Consider the following 21382-nt stretch of genomic DNA (forward strand, 5'->3'; position numbering starts at 1 on the left):
CTTGGGTATGGATGCATTCCCTTTCATATGGAATTAGGGGGTCTTCTGAAAGTTGCTATGAGCACACCACTGCACATTGGATGACAAGGTGACCTTTTCTTGGTAAAGGAAAAAAGAAAATTTTATTCTCTGGTACCAAGACCTATCAATGCATTTCCTAGCTTTTCCTAAGCTATACAAAGTTCATATACGTAAAGGAAGAACATTACTCTCTGATAAGAGAAAGAAAAAGGAAAGCAAGAAAAAAAAATTGAAAACTTCAGTGAAAACTTCAGTCTGGTCAAACAAGGGACTCATTTTTACCTCCAAAAAGGTTAAGGTCACCAGACTAGTGCTCACAGTTTCTCTCTATGGGGACAAAAGAATACACCACAAAGCCAGTAGCGCATGTATCACAATTGGCAGCTGGCTTGAAAATGGTCGAGTTCAATTGACTATAAAGAATGAATTACCCTTATGTTTGAACAAAAAAACCCTCAACCTGATCTCACCAGGCCAGAAGCACAACCACATTCCAGGCACAATGTGTGACAGCGAACAGAAAGCGAATTTCAATTTATTCTGCACATTTGAGCACACACAAAAGCCTATATGGTTCTCATTAAAATAAAAGATATCTTCAGTCATCTGAAGGAGCACAGAGTGATTTAGATTCTTACTTTCATTCAGAAGAAATAACTTACCCTCCTGTTTGTGCTTCCTCCTGATCTGAGACTTAAGTCCCTTATACCACTTTTCATCTTTATAAACAACCACCAGTAGATTAAAGATCTTCTCATATTCATTCCGCACTCTTTTTTTAAATGGAAATTTCTTTGACAAAGTGCAACAAAGCATTCTCTCTGAAAGAAAGAGCGCTGCAGATACACACCACTTTCAGAGAGGATATTCAGATGCAACTCCTCAAAGTTTAGTAGATTAGCTTAACAATGTTCTCATAAAGGAGCTATAAACCTCGCATGAAGGGTAGCTTTAGTGGTGGCAGAGGTTTAACAAGCTCATTCATTAATGACCAGTGTCTTCGGGGGTGCTTTGGTGGACCTTCAAGGAGCAGGTGTTTCTGTTTTCTCACTGCCTTTTCCCCTGCTTTTCATGGTGTCTGGCACATTCTCCTTGCAAACCAGGCTGCCCAGTGAGCTGGGCTCATCCACCAGACCCTGCTGAAAGGACAATTATGAACTACGAGACAGAAGGAACAGAATATATGACAAAAAATAATGCACAGGATTATCTTTTTTTTTTTTTTCACTCACAAGCTTCCTCTTATGTATATCTGTGTGGAAAAGTGATTGAAAAGTGTAAGTACATGCAAGGCAAATGTGGCATGAGGTGTTTCATCTGGACCTTGTGTAGGACCAGTTCAGGCACACAGAGCCTGAACAAAAAGCTTCATAGGCAAAAGAGGAGAATAGGTATCTATTTAATACCGATTAAGAAAAGACACTGAGGAATTAGAAGAAGGCTACAGTTAAGAAGTTCTAATGCAATCACTTCATTTTGGTGCTTAGGCCCCTACCTATGCAAGGTTTTCCTTGCTGGAACATCAGCATGCCTTGCATAGGCTACTGCTTGTTCTTGAGAGACTATCAAACACTTTTCAAAATATTATGCAAATGAGTCAGAAGGGGCTGAGAGACAGCAAGATTCTAAGAATACAATGAATTAAACATAACTGAAGGGCATGCAACAGAAATCAAGAAACAGTCCATTTGCATCAGCTGTAGGTGTTTATGAAAGAAAATTATGTCAGCATTTGTCATGTTACAGGAAGCATTCTGGCTTGATTTGTAATTAAAAGGGAAGATTAATGCATATAGCTACTTTAAAATTATGTACTTAAAACTTAGGCAAACTACTGTTGTAATTTAATTAAAAGCCAGTGATCTGATTACTTTGCACAGAATCTGAATCTTGGAAAAACCCTATAAAATCAAATTAAAATTTGAAATTCTACTTCCCTCCAGCAAGCTTAATTCAAACACTATTACTAGGTTTTTGCTGACATATCATCTAAAGGCAGGACAAAAAGGCTGAAAACGAGTGCTTGACAAGAAGATAATTAGTCTTAGTTAAGTCAGAAGCTACCAAGAATTGCACTCCTAAATATTAAAGAGAACATTAACTTAGTAGCAAATTTCAACAGGAAGTATTTAGTGTTTACAGCCTGAAACAAAATAATTAAGAACAAAACGTGCTATAATAATATCAATTCTCACTGGAACTGCTTTAATGGGTACTTTTTTTTTGTTTCTCTGATAAAAGGATAAATATCTTAAATCTCTAATAGCACTTATGTGATATTTAAGATTCTGACAAAAAGAAACCTTAAATGAAAGTGAAAGGAAGTGCCTAGACAGAATTTGTCTCACCACTTTAAGCATCCATTTTTCATTAGGAGAGGCAATAATGGTGCCAGTGGCCACACTGCTTCCCATTAAGTTCAGAAAATTATTTTGCAAAGTTAGAATGCCCCTGTGAGTGACAAAGATGCATTATGTCTCTCCTCAGGAGTTACATACGAGCTGTATATTCCAGAGATATTATAGGAAATCCATAGTCTAGAAGACAGGCCACCACAGCCAAAGGCACGCCTTGCAGCAAAGCAAAATCCAAAAAACCAGAACAAAATCAAAACTAGAAAATCAGATCAGTAGGCATTAATGAGCAATCAAACCACCTTAAAAGATGCAGGGGAAATACTGAGATACTGTGCTGGCCACAGCAACAGTTACTCCATTCTGGAGGGTGAGCCCTGGCTCTGTCATCTTCACAGCCTTCACCTCCATGTGGGTTACTGCAAAAGGGAAGTTGCACTCCAAAAGGTGGGGTGTTTTTGGTTTTTCCTTTCCTTTTTTTATTTTTCCTTTTTTTTTTTTCCCTTTTTAATGGAAGACACGGCATTGCTCTCTCTTTCCCTAGCAAATAGCTGAGAGCTGGAATGCAGAATAAATGTCTCAAAGACTCCTCTGTGCTGGAGGGCTTAGCAGAAACCCAGCAGTCTCAATATAAACCAGATGTGTCACAACAAGTTTTGGGGGGGAGAGATGTGTTTGCTCAGGGTCTGAGAGGGCTCAGGAGGGGCTCTCTCTCACAATACAGGCACAGTAACAATTAAGGAAAGTGGGAGTAGACTCAGCAAATATTTCCCAGCAGGACTGATGCCTTTCTTTAAAGCACCCCCATCATTCATTCTTCAATATTTTAACAGGGCCCTGATGAGATATACACAGCATTTAGGTTGTATTAAATAAAACTTTCAGAACAGAGAAGGGCCAAGAACCCCAAAGACCTTGAAGCTTTTCCACAAGGGCAAACAGAGAATGTGATGATTTTGCTGTGAAAATCTGGAGTATTCTCAGGTTGACTATGATCTTCAAGCTGTTTTGGCCTCCCCAAACCAAGAACACAGAAGCCAAATTTAATCCTGGGTAAGTACATCTCACTAGCTCCACATAATTCTGAATTATTCTCTTATGATGTAGCCATGTAAGGCACTTAAAGAATATGTGCCTGCTGCAAGCAATCCAAGAATCTCATCTAGAAGCAATTAGGAGTAGGCAAGTACTTAGGGAAATTAGTCATTAGTTTGCAAATCCAGATTCAGAGAGTCAGTTACAAGAATCACTTGGGTTTAGTTCACTCTGTTTTTTAGGGGTTTTTTTCTGCCTTTTTTTTTTTTTTTTTTGAAAGAGCATAGGGATAATGCTGTACAGTAGGGGAAACTTGGAAGTACTTGCATAGACCGTCCCACTACAATTAATTTTGTAAAATGATGTAGAAGGAAGAAAATGCTTGAGAAAAAAAAAATCTAAATTAAACAGAAGAAAAAAAAAGATAAGCAGAATATCAGGAACACTCAAACCCAAAAAAAGTGGAAATCCAGAGGGTAGACAGGCATCAGGAAAGATAAAGGAATGCAGCAGGGAAAAAGAAATAAATTTCTCATCTCCCCCTCTGCTTACAGTTCCAAATTTCGAAGTAACATCCAAAGGAGCTCTCTTCCAGACAATGTAACAAGCACAAAGAGATTGTGCTTACCTGTAGTAGGCAATCTCTGCCTCCAAAAACTCCTTGCACACATTTCAGGTCTAAAGCATGGAGAGCAGGCAATTAGCAAATGAGAAGCCCTGTCTGTAGGCAGGCACATTCCAAATCCTGCAGTCATATGATGCAAATACACAAGTACAGTAATGCCAATCAAGATGCTAAATGAAAACCACCTGTGCTGCAGGCTGAACTCGACTTTCCTGCCTCACATGTGTCTATGGACTCAGCATTACCACATCATCCTAGGTTGTTTTTTTTTTTTGCATAAAGGGGAAGTTTGTAAATATGCTGGAGTAATGCTGGATGTATCCAGGGGAGACCTGCGGTTTCCCACGGGTTCCTGAGCCTGTCTATGGGGTTCCTATGTGTTGTGGTCATGGCAGCTACAGCATAAACTTGAGCAGTACTCTGCTACTGCCCAGGATCCCTCAGCTGACTCAGCCTGCAGCAGGTTATAAAATGTGGAACAGTCCATGTGGTGTCACAGCTGGAGCTTAAAAAAGGTAGGTATGGCTGTGCTGGTGGCCAAGAGGGCATGAGAGTCTGTCTGCCAGGAGGAAAAACTTATATTTTTAATATTCCTTATTTATTACTTCACCTAGGAGCTGAGACCAAGCAAGTGTGATCCAGGCTGTAAATGGCCACACGGAGTGGCTACGTGGATATGGTAGAAGTAGAAAAAATTCTAGGTTTGGGAACAGCAGCCAGGAGCTCAGACTGGAGCACCCATGGTGGTGCCACCACTATCCAAGCTGTAGGTTTTGGAATCAGTCAGGCATCAGCTGATGTGCCCCAATGGTGCCAGATGTGGATGGGCACATTCAGTTTTGCCCCAAGTCAGGCTTCAAGCTAACCTCATCATCTTTTGTGTCAAGCAAACTATTTGTTTGGAATTGATGTGGAGGGAAAACAGCAAAAGAGACTGAAGTGTTTGGCACTGCCAAGCATACACAGATATTTCATTCTTAAAGGCACACTCATGCCTTGGCATGCCAAGCAGCTCACGGTGCTCACTCTGCAGAGCTGATCCTGAGGCACACTGAAGGGCGAGTGAACAGAAGCACACTCAGAGCACGTGGGCTGAGGGAGCAGGAGAAGCACATAAAGGATTTTGGACAGGTCCTGGCATTAGGAGATGTAAAGATCTCTGGTGAGGAGGTCGCTCACCACACCTGGGACATCCACACGGACTCCTCATGCTGAGGACACGATGGTGAAGGCAGTAGGTTGAGGGTCCTGGGTGCTCCCAAGAACTGGGAGCAGGATGTGGGGGGGAGTCCTTTTCAGGTCACCAGTGCAATCCAAACAGCAGGAGTGGGGGTGTGTGAAAGCACCCCTCTGCTCTCACTCCCCCACATATGACACGTTTTGAGCAACTCAGAAGACACTTATGGGTGACCTGTCTCTTCAGGCAAATACAATGTAGATGCCCTGCCAGCAGCCCAAGAAGATTGCCTGCTATTATTGCTGTCTGTGGGCAGATTACAATGACATCGTTTGGGAGACCCATTTCTGGCATCAGCTCTGGGAAATGTATTCCTAAAGAATCAGTTCAGCCAGACAAGACACCCTCTTAGCTGCCATCTATTCAGGAAGATAACAAACTTCCTAACTAACTTACAAGTGCACACATTCAAAATTTCTTATCAACGAGGCTTGATGTAAAACTAAAGCTCAAACAACATGAATAATAAATGAAAATGACTTATAGTCCTACACTCAGCAGGGCGCAGGGCTTTGACTTAAAAACTCCCTTTCTTCTAAAGACTCTGTTTCTCTCCCTTTTGCTCTGTATCCCAGTATGGGTTATATGGTTTTGCTAAAACATGTCCTTACAGCTTGTGCTGCAGTACAGGAGAGGAGGTGAGATCGTTTTGCAAGTTTGAAAAGATGAGTGCCAAAGGACTGCATTATAGAAATACTGCATTAGAGAAATATTGCATTATAGAAATATTGCAGCCTAAAGGAATACCTGCAATTATATAGCAACTAATGCCACAGCAGCCATAGCATCCTGGTGCTGGAAACCTGAAATATATGCATGTACACATGGACAGACACACAGACATACTCTCCCAAAAGTTCATTTTAAGACAAGCATCTTGGTGACTTGAACATCTCCAGCCCTAGGATCTGAAAAACAACAACAGGAGGAAATATAAACAAGTGACACAACTGTCAAGAATGCCAGGAATGCCAGTTTGAGTATCCTGCAGTCACAGTTTTCCAGCTGATCTCAACTATTTTGGTAACAGAGTGGTTGACCAGTAATATTTTGTATGTAGTTTTAAGTCTAAACAGAGCCTGAAGTGGGTGGACTACTAGAGGAGAAGGATCCCACAGCAAAGTTCAGGACACTAAATTTGTGCTAAAAAAAACCAACTACAGACTATGTGCAGTAATTTTTTGTGCTGTTTTGGTGTTTCTTTGCTAAGAGGATGTATTTGCTTATGTGCTACAATGTTCTGGGCAAGAGTAAAGCATGAAAAGAAGATTACAAGTAAATGAAAAGTGAATTAGGAAGTTGAAAAACAGGTAAAACTGGATCTGAACAGTTTCACTTCATTACAATGGAATTCAGCCCATGGCTGGAGGATAAATGTAGGTAGCACACTTCTTTTCTAAAGAAGAAAAATACCTAAACCTGTCTTACTTAAGGAACTAACTTGTTGACTTTTTATTCAGTCATGGGAGTACTCAACATTTTCTCAGTCAGACAAATGAGCTACTACATGGTGTTTGGAAAACTGACAGAGTCACATCTTTTTCCTCTGCGCTTAAATGGAATCACTATTATCACAGACATCACAAAAGTCCCTGTAATTTTTAAAAATTTAGGATTAAAAAAAAAATAAATTCCTAATATAGTTTGGGTGACAAGGCAGCAGAGGAAAGGAGTTTGAGGGAAGGATGTGCTTTGTAATATTACATAAGGCCACAAAGAACCATTTAAAACAAACTGTCATAACAGGAGTACCAATTCTGTCCTGCTATACCACGGCTCAAAGAGCTCCAAAATTCTGCTCTGAATTGTAAGATGGGGAAAAGGCAGTGCCGGCACCAGCCTGCCGTTCACACACCCCATGCGAGCAAATCCAGCCAATTTAAGCGCCATTTGCGGCGGCTGTTTTTGAGCATTCGGAGCACGGGCTGCCGGAACAGCGGGGCAGGTTCCTGCACTTTGGGATTCCTGTCCCTGCCCTTCGCTCGGCTCTGTCGCTCCCCTCCCTCGGGCCGAGCCCTGCCCGGCGGGGCGAGCGCTCCGCGCAGCAGCGGCGCGCCGGGACAGCCGCCCGCGGGGCACCCCGGCCACTCCGGCTGCTCTTCTCCAGCTGATGTCACCCATAAAGGCCTCCCAAATTATATCAGAGCAATGCTACGTAGCTGGTGGAAGTCACGGTTATCCTCCCGTGACAGCTACACCGCAACTTTCTGAGCGTCGTCTGGAAGACCTTATTCTAATCCAAGCCTCTTTCAAATAGGAAACTGAGGCTTCTCAGACTGAATTTTTATCCTCAGAGTAAATCAAAATAAACAAGTTTCTGACCAAGTAAAATCTGAACCTTTAGTGCCCGAGTTGAAAATGATGGCAGATTTATTTTTTCTGCAGTGACCACAGCAAACTCTTTAAAAATAACCCCCTGCAAAAATCCTTGTATAAAAAAATGTCATTTCCATTTTGTGTTCCGTGTAAGTGATAAACAATATTGCTCAAGTTCTTAACAGCTTAAGTGGGAGGGTTCTCAAAATAAGGTGTTTTTGTGGTTATTACTCGCCAGAGTATTTTTGGAGAGGGAAAAGCCCAAAATGAAAACAATGACCTTCCAAATAAAGCTGCATCAGAAAAACAACAGGAGAAGTCAGAAATGATCAATCAATCCCAAATATCTTTCAAAATGGAAGTGCCTACAAAACTGCAGCCAAACTATTGAAGTTCAAATTATGTGTGTCTACGCCAGCCACTATTAGGCAAGAAATTCAAAACGTGCATTTTAAGATACCTTCTTTTTGTTTTTCTCATCCTTGTCTCTCCTACTCTCTAACCAAGTGAACAAACCATGAAATTATCTAGCTCCAAATCAACCCATCCGTGCAATTACCTCACATTCCCTTGCAAAGTTTTATTGCCTAGGAGAAGTAAAATTAAAAGCTTTACTTAAAAGTTTGAAAGTAACCAGAAGCCTACTTTACTGACTGAGACAAAATAGTATTGTTCAAATGTATAGATTTCATCAGTGATTGAAGTCTCTCAGTATGTTTGAAGAGGAATTAAATCAAATCCACCGAGTTATTCTGTGAGCAGGAATGCTTTAACCTAACCAACAGTGAGAATCTACTTCTCCTAAAATAAGGCCCCTTTTCTACTGTTGTGAATAATACAAGCAAAACTCTTGCAGATTACGTTGGACCATCAGCAAATACAATTTACAAATTAAGAAAAAGCCCACCATCACAAAAAACCAACCAACCAAAAAAAAAAAAAAAAAAACCAAACAAAAAACCCCCCCAAAAAACCCCCAAAAAACCCAACCCAAAACCAAAACTTGCCAAGGTGAGACTTAGGGACCTAGAAAGTATGAGTTGATCTAGGTCTTAGGGACCTAGAAAGACATACAGCATCCTTCAGCCTTTTCCTTTCTCTCAAGTAAAACCACAGCACTAAATCACATGCAGCTGGACTGCTGAAGGAGAGGGCTGCATGTTGGTGACAAGAGTGCCTTCCCTGAGCAATCTGGTGTGATTCAGCCAGGAGAGCAAGAACAGCTCCAGTGGGACTTTGCAGGCTGCAGGCACAGCCAGGCATGGCAGTGACTAGCAGCTCTGCGGAGGCAAGGTCACAAGTCGATTCAAGAGGTGGAATGAGGAAACGCAGGATGCAGCCAGAGGTTTTGCAATTTCATGGGTGGCTGAGATTTCCCACTGGATTCCATTCTCTCCTTGCACCGAGGAGGAGACATGGATCCCCCACCCACGCATGGCATAGCTGCTCCGATTAGAGGGTGGCTCTTTAGTTCATGATTTTCATTTTCCATGGTTCTCTGGCACAAAATCTGTTTCACTGGACATTTGTAGAAACAGAATATTGCTCCCATAGAGAGAAGGAAAAAAACCACAACAAACCTCAAAAAAAGCCACACAATCAGAATATAACCAATTCCATTTTAAGATACAAGACATGTAAGATCTAAAACATATGAGACACTCATTTATCAGGAGACATGCTTGATTGACTCTACCTTTTTAAAAAGACAAAACTAATTCTTTTGTCCTCAAGCAAAACTCACCTCCTATGAGATACAGACACTATGCCACGCAGGTTTTTGCTCTTAAAAACTGTCTGGGAAAGTACTTTTCAGTAGCTACATGAGCTCTCAACAAAAAAAACAGATCCGCTTGCATTCTGGACTTGGTGAATGATTAATGTAATTTGAAATCTAATCATAAACCCATTGCCACCTAAATATTTTAATGGAACTAACAAGTAGGACATGTACTTTCAGCTAAAGTACTTCAGTGCAGCACCTTTCTGCTAAGAAAATCTGAATTTTAAAACAGAAAAGGTAATACATACAAAGAAAAGTCTGGAGGAGAATAAAACCTTTTAAGATTAATGACTGCAATGTTTCATACTGCTGTTTCAAAAAGAGATTGTTCAGTTGGCCAAAAGAAGATGAAGTTTATTTTAAATACAGTATATTTTGCTTTTGAACCTGTAAGTGAAATGTATCCTATGTTCTCTGCTACTATGTAATCATGATTAGATCAGATGGTTTCTTCCAGCACTGGTCACCATCTACCACATTCTTTGAGAAACTAGTGGCAGAACCAGTTAAGGGAGGGTAGGGAAGTGGGGATTCTGTTGTTAAATGGTAGGAAATATACCAGTAAGGTGTTTACCTACTGGCTTTATGCCTGAGAGATGTTAAAATTGCTCTTGAAGCTGCAGTTTTTGTGTGCTCAGCAGGCAGAGGGGTGAAAGCCACAGCACCATGGCATGAGCACAACAAGCAGGATAAGGAGAAAGCAGCTGGTCACGCGCTTTTCCAGTTGCAGATGTAGAAATGGGGAGGAATTCCTGCTAATTACAAAATAAAGAGAAAGACAGAAGAGTGTGAAGGTCGCCTTCACACTCTTCACTGTGTGCTCCAGTGAAAACAGAAGTTTAAAAGCCACCCAACAGGCGAAAGCAGCTTCTAAAGCCACAAACAAACTTGAGCTATGGTTAGCAGCTATCCATGTATCAGGTCTGCTGCGGAGATGACTCGTGAGCTGAACTAGAAACACGGGCAGGTATTGTGTGTTTTACACCCATGGGGACTGTCCTCCCTTCCCTTCTGCCCCATGAGGTCCTTCATTCCAGGAACCAGGGAGCTCTGACTGCAGCCCTCCCCAGGGCTGGCCAGGGTCCTGGATATGCTACGGTGTCTGACCATGAATGATCTATAGCATCATTTACATGGCAGCATGTTCAGCACAATTCACAAGAGCAGCACTGCCTCATATATATATATAAAAAGGAGTTCAGCACGTTTTTGCTGGTAAGGCATTTTACAGCCTTTGGTATTAAGCATTAAAGGTGCTTAACTGGACTTGGAACACACCCATTTGAACATTATCAATTCATACTGCTGTGTTGACTGAGAAAGCATGGTCATTCTGCAGCACTGCCAAATGAAATGGGGGATCAATTAACGTGATTCAAGGCTCTTCCCAGGCGACTCAAGAGCACTGAGAGGCCACATGTTTCACCCAGTGTTTGAAGAGATGTGAACAAGCATAGCTGGTACTGTTGTTTTGACCTGGTGCCTCCATGTCCTTGCCCTTGAGTCAACCTGCATCTGCAGGAGTTGTAATTTCCCGCTACAGGAAAGTCAAAGAGAGCATCCCTGACTGGAGCATTTCAATATCCCTCTCTGAGAAGAATGAGGACAATGTGGCTAGTTTATAACAATATGCTATCTGGCAGGATATGTGATTTCAAAGACAAGAGCATAAAGATAGAAAACAGGCAGAAGGGGAGTGAAAAAGATTTTGAACAAGGGGCACTTGAATAGTAAAATGATGAGATGCATATGAATATCAACTTAGAAAACCCCACATCAGTACATGGGAATGAAAAAAAATACATGGAAAGATAATTCCAGTCAAAAAGGACAGACTTAACTGGATTAATTAAATTAATGCCTACACTTCCCACTCCCTTTCCTTCCCAGTCACACCTGCTATGCTGTAGATACATTACATGCCAACAGAACAAGATTATCTATTTAGAGGATTGTTTACCTATCAGTTAATTTCCAGCTTCCACAAAATATGAGAGATCTTGCTAAGAAATTCAGAAGGGACCAGGATGGAAGACATGTGGCTTGGCATTCTACAAAATTTGCTTCAGTCTTCTGGCAGTCTCTCTTCTGGAAGTCACCCACCTCACTCCCTGTATATTTTACTGGAAAGGGTTCTTCTAAAGAGTTAGTTGGCATCTACAAACCTAGCTATTAGACATTACTCCAAGAAAGTGAGGCTTATTTCTCTTGCAGGCAAAACATTTCTATTTTTTCCCTGGCATGTTGTATGCAGGCAGAAAGGTGGAAGACAAGATACTTTTGCTTGTTTGCTACCTCTCAACTCTCACAGATGGACTGCTCCACAAATAAGATGCATGGAGTTTGTGAGCATAAGCTTTTGGTTGCACCCAAAACTGGCAAGGGTCACTCTAATCTGGATAACGCAGTTTGCAGCTCTTCAGCCTGTGAGATTGTGAGGACTATAGGTATAAAATTATTTAATTGGAATATTTACTCCTGACTAACCTATGTGCCCTGGTGGCTAAATATTTCCTTTGTCATCCATAAAATTAAAGAAAAAAAAAATCATACCTTGATGAAGAAAGTATACTTTGATAAATGTTGTTCATCTAGGCAAGAATATTCTGTCTTAAAATGTTACCATATTTTGATAATACATACTCATAAAAAACATCTAAATATTTCTGGACTCTGATCTAGTACAATAGACTCTTCTAATTCCTCAGAAGTGAATCTGAAAGATCAACAAGGTTTTTCTGCTTACTTTAATGAATGCCTATAAATAATGAAGGCAGCTTACCCCTGTGTGCATTGGAGGCACTGTCATCCATCAAGCCAATAATATCTGGTCAAGCAACTTTCAGACATTAAATTAAATTCTCTTTGGAAAGGACTCATCAGATTTTGTATCTCCTCTCTTGTAAGAAACACGGCATCTCCCTCACTGATCAGCAAAGGAGTTGACAGGAAAATATTCTCTCAGCCATTCAGTATTGTTAGTAGAGCAGCAGAGAGGAGAATCATGGGTTTGCATAGGCAAAAACTACCCACAAATCCCCTGGTAGAACTGAGATGCAAAGCAACTGTGAAAAACAGAGAAGATTGATACTGAGAGCTCACAGTTAGTGAGTTTTAGGGACAAAGATCCCCATTCCCCAAGGGCATTAATAAGACACTCAAATGGCATAAGTAATGCATTGAGATGCTGCATAAAATCACAATATTTTTGAAAAGTGAAAAGGTGTCCTCTCTCAAGGGATACTCAAATAAAGGTATTATGCATTTCATTTTAAAAATATGCAATATGCAGGTACTGTTCAAATACAGAGCTGGCTAACAAAAAACTAGTTTATGAACCTTGGACAAAAGATTATCTTTTTACCTTCTCTTTCTCAAATCTTTGCTGTTCCAAATTCCCAAAAACCAAAATGAAACCCAGGAAATACCCTCCCCCACCTCCCCCACACACTTTCTCAGTCTTTTGAGTTGTCTTGTGAAGAAGCAATATATGGCTTTCTTTTCCAGTTACCCCTTTCAGAGTCAGAAGTTTAATTTCAGGGTAATCTCCCTTTAAATGAAAATGAACCTGCACACAGGGCTGCACATAATAGAAAAGACTGACAGGTATTTGGTGTATTTCTTTAAAAACAGAAAGAAATAATTTACACCCACCATTTTTTTTATTAGTGTTTATAAAGTCAAATGGCAGCACTTATGTTTTAATAATATGCAATAAAGAGAACATCGTTTTCCAATGACTAGTCTAAATTAGCAACACTGCTGAACGCTAAATGCATAAATATTTTATTCCAAAACACTTACATAGCCTGTGGTTTATAGCTCAAGTAAGCAGCACATTTATAGTCGACCTGTGATGATCAAACCACGGTACGTTAATTCTGAAATATATTTCATACTATTTCTACTTTCAGAAATACTTACAATACCATTTTACAAAACAAAAAATGAAAAGATGTTCCCTCTTAACCATATACCTGTGCTCATGAGGCTGGCTTTGAAGTCCACCATTACACATTTCTCTTTCAAGTACTCGTAGAAATAATTTGTTCTTACTTTCCACAGCAGCAATTGCAGAAGGTTTCTATCAATCCTTGGATGACAAACTACAGCTTAGAATTAGGACACCTGAAAGCAAGTTTAGGACACTGAATTGCAGCACAGAGTTTTAGAGGATTCTATTTCCCAGCTAAGCCCAAATAATTATTAAAAAGGGCTAACTTTCATGGTGTGCATTCAATATGAGTTGACACGAATTCATTTTACCGTTTTAAATCCAAATAAATTTGGAACAATCATTTGACTTTCAGGTTTACACCAACATCAAATTCTCAGCCCCAGGATTAATGGGATCACAAGAATGTCAAGGTCTTTTGGATTCTTTCAAACCCTTCCTCCTTCTCTACTGGAGGAATTCTGTGGTTTCAGAGGAGATGGTAAATGATTCACAAAGTCCCCAAAACAGAAACAAATACAGTAACACTGATTCAGGACATTTTCTTTTCAGGAAGGTGGCTCTTTTTTGCTACTCAGGGCTCAGTCTCATGAATGCTTACCAAAGTTCTGGCTCTCCTCCCTCTCACACAGTGTGATAGCTTCAGTACTGAAATGCTAAGAGATATCCACCTTTCCCATATGGAAGTATATATTCAAAGCTGTCCTTTTTCTTCTGAGTAGTTTTGAGTGCTCCTTTTGATCCACAAGTATTTGGACTCACCAAGTAAATTTCAGTAATATTATAGAAGATATGAAAATATATAAACACTTTCACATATTTAAGGACTGCTCACAATGCTTTTACAGTCAAGGTTTTTTGCATATCCAAAAATGTGTTTTAAAGTATGATGTTTAATCTCTAATGTGGACGGGTAGGGTGGCAGGAGGAACCTCACTTTGTGGCTTAAAATTTAACCTCAGAATGCAGTTAAAAATACATGGAAGCTTGGAAGCTGATAATTTATCAGAACACTTGTCTGCATTCCAAGGCTGCCTTCCAAAGCATCATTTCATTAGTATGTTATTCTGGGGGAAGAAATCACTGTAAGTCTTAAAAGAAAGCTTCAGGTTTTTTTGACATTAGCTTGCTCCGCTAATGAGCTAACATTCCCTTTCAATTAATTCTCTAATTTGCCCAGGCAGTTAGCAGATATATACATCTTAATATTACCTGAGACGCCTTTCAAATTATTCCTTTCAAATTATTCCTGTGCATTTACTTTTTTAATCTTTTTGAGCCAGTGACTAAAAGTTGTTTTTAACCACGTCTTGCCCTTTCATCTGGTTTAAATATAACCAGCTTCAAAATAAACCTACCCAACAGACCCAGCCTCCCACTTCAATGGATGCAGTTCTGAAGCTAACAAGGGCCACAGCGAATTAGTAACACTAGGCTGATCACTGCATATAAAAACACATGTAAGGCTGTGTTTACATCCTCACAGGTGTGGTTACTTAACGGCAGAGAAGGGCACTGAAGAACAAGAAGAGCAAACATTACACCAGGGCAGCAAACACCTTAAGCCCTGGGGTGGGGGATAGTTAGGCCATAATCAGAGAGAGGAAAATAAAAAAGAGAGAAGAGCTTGGAGGGAGCAGGGCTGGGGTGCAGAAAGCAGCCAGAGTAACAAGATCCTGCAGGAGGAGTCAAGCAGCCCAGAAAACCACAAAGTCCATCCCAGCTGGAGGTGGTCCCTGACACTAGATGGTGTCCACTGGCTGCTCCTCTGCTCCCAGTCACGGCTGGGCTCCTCTCCCCATCTCTCCCTCCATGTTCTCTGACACTGGAGGGGAGCTGAGGGCACTCAGGATTGTCCCTGATCTGAGGCTTGGTCTGGGGTGTGGCTCACACAGAGACCTTGCCGACCCTGCTTGTCCCTGCCCACACTGCACTCACTGCAGTGCCCCTTTCTGACCAGCCAGCTGCCCTCTGTATGCATAGATTATTGTTTTTACACCTATGCAGTTGATCTAAAGTATATTAATTTGGCATTGAAGTAGGTGCCATTTCTCAACAAGGGCTGTTCTGCTCAAGGCTTGACAGTCTTCTCCACTCCAATGCTCCAGAGAGATTGTTGACTCTACACCAACATTATATCATACCTAGCAAGTTTAAAACAAACCCAGATGTCCCTGAAAGGCTACATGATTTATGTGCATTAACAGCCTTAGAAATACATTTTTAAAGCAGGCAGGATCTCACAGATGCCTAGAAGTTCTCCTGCCTCTCAGCTATGCTCCAATTTTGGAGCTATGGAGCAAATGTTCAGAGTTGCAGCCACCCACAGGAAGCTTCACCCACACATTCCCCCTGACAGACAGAACTGTATTCAAAATCAACACCCCAGAAGCACAACCAGCAGGTTATGCCAGTTGTATTTATCATCCACAACTGTGCTGCCACAGCCTAAACTAATCATGCAGAAAAGCACTTACTCTTCTAGCTTCAAAAGTCAGCTCAGGCTTCAAATTTTAATGAAAGCATTTTGATCCTCCTGACTTCCTTCTCCATCTGAGACATCTTGAATGCACTGTAACTCACGAACATATTTAGCCCAGATTCCTTTGTACCTAATGCATGTAACCCACAAAGAGACAAGTCCCCAGTCTGTGCCCTAACTTTTCTGGATGCTCAGAGGGAGGCAGCAGGTTTAAGGAAGTCGGAGGCAAGAGCACGCCATTCTGAACAATACGAATTGCACAACTGCTAGCTTCTGGGGACGGCTGTATAACATGCTGCAGTTTGGGGTGTCCCACTGGCAAATGAATGCACCTCAGCCTGAAGAGAGTCTCTCACGTTTGTACAGTAAGTTTACCTCGTTATGTCAATGAAAATAATCCTGACCTGCCAAGAATCTCAAGGTGCCCATAAGCACGCAACCCCCAAATTTTTGGCGCTATTTTGAATGCCATTGTTGAGCTGCCGACTGCTAACAGATGCAACAAAGTATCTCTCTTGTTAGTGTTAAAGGAGCAGTAGAAACACATCATCTCAAAGGAAAGCTTAAAACATTAAATTCATTGCTTAAAACATTCAATATATTGAGACTATCTGTTAGGTTCCTAAGATTTACTGGGGTTTTAAGAACCTTTCCTTTAGTAATCAACCCTCTCTTAGGCTGGGAAAAAAGAGCTGTCTCACAAGGCAAGTAACTTCTCTCATTCACTTGTAACAAAGAAAGGTATATGATGTGAAGTGCTGAGCACCACCAGAAAGAAAAACCAAGCTCCACTTATCTTTAGAGGCCTAAAGATTTTCAGTAGCTTCACACTAAGTAAGAGATTTTTATCCTTCTGCCTTTTGTTTGCTTCCCTGACTTCCATTTTTTCTTTTCTCCTCCTGCACCAGATTCCATCCTTTTATAGCTGTGCACAAGGCTGGTGTCCTGTCTCTTTTGCCTCTACTCCTTACTGGATGAAGCAAACTGAGCAGCTGCCTCTGGTTGAAGATGAAAAGCAGCCCCAGCCTGTCCTACCACCAATCCACCTTTTCTTTTCCTCTACAGGGAAACCCATCCATCAGCTCATCATAATGTGGTTTTACTTCTGATAGTGTGCAGTTGCTTCAGGATTTGGGGTACGATCCCTTAGGGGAGTTTCTACAGCAATATCTTACACAAGCCTTGCTACCATTTTTTTATCATTATTCTTTTTTTTTTTTTCTTAAGTTTCCTTACCTTTTGCTGTGTAAGTAGACAAATAAACACATCAAAGATAAACATAGACTGCAGATACAAGAGATTACCACCCTTAGATGACTACTTTGATAAAACCGAATTGGACTGCCCACTACAAGAATACATATTTTGAATTACAAATTAAAAGACACAGTAAATGTTTGATTTCTTGATATATAGAGAAGAAATAAACAAGGTGGTCTGCAGCTCTATAAAGAATTGCTTTTCATGTAATTCTATATATTCTCCTTTGCTCTCACTTTCCATATCCGAGTGAACAAAACAACGACAGCTGAACTGAATTAGTGAGCATCCAAAAATATCCAGCCCATCTTTCTTAAAAACACAGAGGGATGTTTCTAGTTTGCCAAAAAAGAAGCAGTATTTTTAATACTGCGGTCCTCAAATAAACTGCCTCTTGACTGTCTGAATTACAAACTACTGTCTTAGGGAGATAAAACAAAGAATATGTGAAAATACAGCCATGTATAGAATGAGCAGCATGGGAATCTGTTGGCAGCCATATCTATACTGTCCCCCATCATATTTTTACTAATTTTTATTCAAACCAATGGCCTGTAAAGTCAAAAGGATTTTGCCAGAGTAAAATCTCAGTGTCGAGCATGGGATTTGTTAGGTTGTTTTGGTTTTTTGTTTTGTTTTGTTTTACATAAAACTTTTCCTCCTTATTGCCAATTTGGGGTCATCTGCAGGTATTTTTACCTTCCAAGACCAAGCTGAAATATTTCCATGGGATTAGGGGCAGAGGAGACAGCAATGGTAAACCTCGTGTTGAGGAATTCAAGAGAAACAAAAAATTTGGAAGCACTAGTCATGCTGGAATCCATATATTAATATCAGACACCACATGATCTCGTGTGGTGTCAAGGTCCAGAGGACACATATTTGAAATACTGAACGTAGTCATTTATTTACAACAGAAACATAGCCAAAGCCAAGTTTCAAAAAACTGCAGGAATCTTAACTGTTGCAACCTTATCTGTGAGCCAGCACAATGCGTACTTAGGCCACATAATGAGTATTTACAAGAGCAAAAATCTTTTCCATCATCTTCAAAGGGAGTTAGACATCATGTATGCATGGTTTAAACTGGAAGAAGTCCATGCATAAAGAAGAGAGAACTTTATGGTTGGCCACGATCATGGAACTTCCTTCTTGCAGGAGAGGATTAAAATAGAACCACCTAGACAAGCAACTACAACGTGCAGCATTTGGAGATACCTTCTCATGGCTAATACATGCAAATGAATTAAGCAAGAGACTTTGTTGTTTCTATACTGTGATCATTTCTGGTTTTAAATGCCTGGGTGGTGCTTGGAAACTATGGGCAAAAGGTAACTTGGTACAATGACAAAACAGATTTGGATTTTGAGGTAGGGCAAGGCATTAAAATAAAGTGGTGTCTTCCTACCATATAAATGTAGATATGTTTTGAGAGAGAAAAAAACAATTACAGTGCTGTAGGCTGAACTAAAGAAGCATTTGTCTCTCTCTCTCTTATTTTTAAACAAGCAAAACACCTGCAAACATTGCATCTTGTTCTGTTTTGTTTCGTTGCCTGCCCAAACACACCTAAAAAAGACAAGGAAGCCATTGAAGGGCTGTACAAGGCTCACTGGGTAGCAAGGCAGGAAAGGTGAAACAATGGCCAGTGCTCAGAAGCCTCCCTTCCAACAAATTAGCTGGGTTTATGGCTTTGAAGGACACCTCACACCGATCCTGATGGGACGGCTGTTTGCCAAGCCTGGGGAAAGAAGATCAAAGGACAGCAGCATTTCAAGAGTAGGAAGCACTGGGCAAGTTCAGAACCACTGCCCTGTGCCTCCAGGAAAACAAGACGCTGGCTCGGAGCACCAGCATAGGAAAAGCTGCATCATCTGATAAAGAAGCATGAGCAAGTCAGATTGGTCTGGAATACAGGTATACTGATCCCTTTTTGCTCTGCTGAAGTGCAAAATACAATTTTGCAAGTGAGTCAGTGACAGTTTTTGGGAGGACTTTTCCTCTCGCTCCAGCCAGCTGCTAAATGAGGCTCTCAAAGAGAAAGCTGGACAGGTACCCACCCTGAGACCTGCCGGCCCTGGGGCAGAGCCCGGGATGCTGCTCCCCTCCCCACGCTGCTGCCCTGGAGGATGCAGCTGGGCAGAGAGGACCAAACACCCCACTTTATCCAGTATCCAGCAGGAGCCTGGGAGAAGGAAGGTATGCTAATGGTCCAGGAAACTGTTTCCTTTCAGAAGTGAAAAGCCACAGATCAAAGCTTACTTTTTCTGCTATTACCCTGTATCAAAAAATATGCCTGCAATCATGAGTCAGAGACATTTAAATTATGTATTATAGGCCCATCTATTTTGAAAAGTACATTTTGGTACTAAATTAATAAAGGTATTAGCTTTATATATATATGTGTGTGTGCGTATGTATATGTATTTTATATATATAAATCACTACTTGATGTATAATGAATTAAAAAACCACATGCAATGCATCTTTGGAAAGCTTCCATCTGAAACACAACTGAAAAGGCTGAGAATATTTAGTTAGGAAAGAAAATTAATAAAATTAAATCATAAACAATATAGACCCTAGCACATCAATTTACCTTGTGAAAATTCACAAGACAATAAAAGAAAGTACCTTTTGAAAAGAAAATACAGTGCACTAGTGACTGACACTGTCATCAAGACCATTAAATCAACACAACAGAGACAAAGACCGGACGAAGCTGGAAGGAATTAAATCAAAAGCACTGGCCTGATTAGAGGATTGAAATTCTGATATAAGTGGGGCCTTGGACAAGTTCTTTCTTCGAGGGGTAGCTGGAGTGGTACAGTATTACCACTGCCCCCCAACACTTGCCACGCCGGCCCAGCACAGCCCATAGAAGAAGCCCACTAAAGGCTTTTGCCTTTATCCACAAGATCATTTCTTCACTCTATCAAAGGAAGTATCTCCTGTTACTGAAATTCTCCTTGGGCACAGGAGTTGATTAGAATTATCCAGTGGAGCTCACATCGCCTTGGATGGGAGCAGACCTGTCCCAGGAGAACAACCATGGCTCAGGCCAGCTCTGCCTGCCCACACCAATGTCTTCCAGCAGCTCAGCTGTTCATGGAGGGGACACAGAGCTTTAGCCTAATGCACTCTTTTCCCTACTGCCTGCTGCAGATACCATGTATTTTCATATAAAAATAGTATACAGTGCAGTGTGAGACTAAGCACAGGTAGAAAATTGCACTGCTATTGGAGGGAAAAATCCTTTGTAACACATTACACATGCAGAAATTGCTACTGTCCTAAACATTTTCCATGCTTGCCTTTTGTGCAAAGCTTGAGACTACCTTGAGGATAAGCAACTTTTCAGAAGGCCACCACCAGCCCTAATACAATTTGTGGAAGGCAGAAGTCAAAATTATTTTGATCTTAAATAGTGCATCCCATTTTCTGCTTTATCGTGACTATAAAAAATATGTGAAATATGAGATAGTCTCAAAACGTCAACCTGCACTGAGTTCCCCAAGCATAGCAGGGAAAAGGCTAACGTTAGAGAAGAATAATCTGCTTACCACATGTATTGGTAAAGCTTTCCTGGCACTACTGTGCAAGAGTTCTAAGGCAAGGGATATGAACGGCTTATTTTTGAAGTACTTCACTAAAATCAGCTTCAGTTTGAATATTCAAACTTTAAAGCAATCTTTTTATAGCCAAGCTTGCCTCCAAGAAGAAAAAACCAAACAGGGTAGGGGGAGGAGAAAGGAACTCACAGACCAGCTTTGCCAAGTGAACTGGAGGCACAAGCTAAATAGTTTTTGGTACCTATTTATTTGTAAAAGAAACATGGGAGAAGAGACACAGGCTCTTGCTCAGCTGTTTCATTGCTGAAACCAAAATGCTGGACCACCTCTTTCCTAATATTCCACAGCAACAGCATTGCAAATAGCTCTCACAGGGAGCCAACTAACTTCTCTTTATCAGCTGAGAAAACCAGACACTTGGAGAATGCAGTTTTTTCTCCAAGGTGAAGAGCTCAAGGGCTGCAGTGGCTAATACTCCAAAGTGCTCATTTTTCCTCTGCTGATTATGAAGAAAGCCTGGATTCTTCAGTTTCTACTGTACTTGTATTTTCACCAAGAAGCATTTCATTCTATTCATGAAGAACAACAAGCAAAGCTCTCAGCTCCCAAACTGGAACATTTTTGTCAAAGAATTTAACACATTAGACTGTCAAGATTCAGGGGACTTGATGTGAAAGAACACAACTAGGCAATGATGACAAAAGGGTAGCTTGACAGCTTATTGACTGAGAATGGCTTTCAC

General features: G+C 40.8%; 1 protein-coding gene across 5 annotated transcripts in view; it reads right to left on the minus strand.

Moving 5' to 3' along the window:
- The window catches only part of PLXNB2 (plexin B2), a 252382-nt gene that overhangs the window by 139097 nt on the left and 91903 nt on the right, over positions 1-21382 (minus strand). The gene's annotated exons all lie outside the window — the stretch shown is intronic.

This window comes from Fringilla coelebs (genome assembly GCF_963513975.1).
Source record: "Fringilla coelebs genome assembly, chromosome: 5".
Classification (NCBI taxonomy): domain Eukaryota; kingdom Metazoa; phylum Chordata; class Aves; order Passeriformes; family Fringillidae; genus Fringilla; species Fringilla coelebs.